This window comes from Epinephelus moara, chromosome 3 (genome assembly GCF_006386435.1).
Source record: "Epinephelus moara isolate mb chromosome 3, YSFRI_EMoa_1.0, whole genome shotgun sequence".
In the NCBI taxonomy this organism is placed as follows: domain Eukaryota; kingdom Metazoa; phylum Chordata; class Actinopteri; order Perciformes; family Serranidae; genus Epinephelus; species Epinephelus moara.
The window spans coordinates 770,015-771,209 of record NC_065508.1 but is presented as its reverse complement, the minus strand read 5'-3'; positions in this window follow the sequence as shown (position 1 = coordinate 771,209).

Sequence of the window (1,195 nt, the reverse complement as noted above, 5' to 3'; positions counted from 1 at the left end):
CACTTTTTCACACAGGGCCATGTAGCTTTGGATTATTTTCTTCCTCATTAATAAAACCCTTCATTTAAAAACTGCATTTTGTGTTTACTTGTGTTATCTTTGACTAATGTTTAAATTTGTTTGATGATCTGAAACATTTAAGTGCGGAAAACATGCAAAAAAGTAAGAAATCAGGAAGGGGGCAAACACTTTTTCACACCACTGTATATACGTCATGGCGCCAGAAGGGCAAGGAAACGAGCATGTGCAGAAAGACCGGAATGAACTTAAAAGGAAACGAGCATGTGCAGAAAGACCGGAATGAACTTAAAGAAGAATGAGTGTATACAAGTGAGAGAAATTCTTTCATTCGGAATGACAAACGGAATAAACCACCCCCTTTAATCAGATTTAATTTTCAGTCGGAATGACCACTTTTAATCGGAATGGCCTTTCATTCCGATTAAAAGTGGAATTAAACTGTCCATGTAAACGTACTGACTATGTCAGAGCGCATACAGAGCCTCATGGGATATGAAGGGAAACCAGAAGAAATTACAAATGTATCTATGAATGAAGATCAATCTGAGATTAGTTAATACTAACAAAAAGGAGTGTGTCCTGTGTGCTTTAGTGATTCATATAAGGCACATTTTAGTTAGTGAGTTTACTGAGAGATGCAGGAAACTTGCAGCAACCAGCTGATACACTGGTACAAATTCCCCATGGTAAGAATGAGTCCTTCTGCAATGCTGTTGATGGTGATATATTTAAATGCAGGAAGGGAAGAAGGGAAATATTTACGCGTTAATTGATGGTGATGGTCAACAACTGAGTTTTACTAGTTTGAAGTGATATCTGCATCAGGCTCAAGACTGTAAACAGATCATCACAGACACATCACATGACATGTCTAAAGATGAATGGTAGTGGGACACTTTGAATTAGCTTCCTGAAGATTCTACTTTACTTTGTCAAGATGAAGAATTTCAAATCATTTTCTGTCTACATTATTTCATTGTTTATTTCTGCTCAAATTGTTTGTCACTTAGCTTTGTGGTGAAGTTTGCATGGGTAAATAAAAGAATATGGAATCTTTATTCTATATCTATAAATCCAAGGAATGTCTGTCTCTGTGTGTCTCCGTGTGTTCCTCACATCTCTCTCAAACTGCTGACAGACTCTGACTTTGGTAGGTGTATTGCTGAGGGCACAA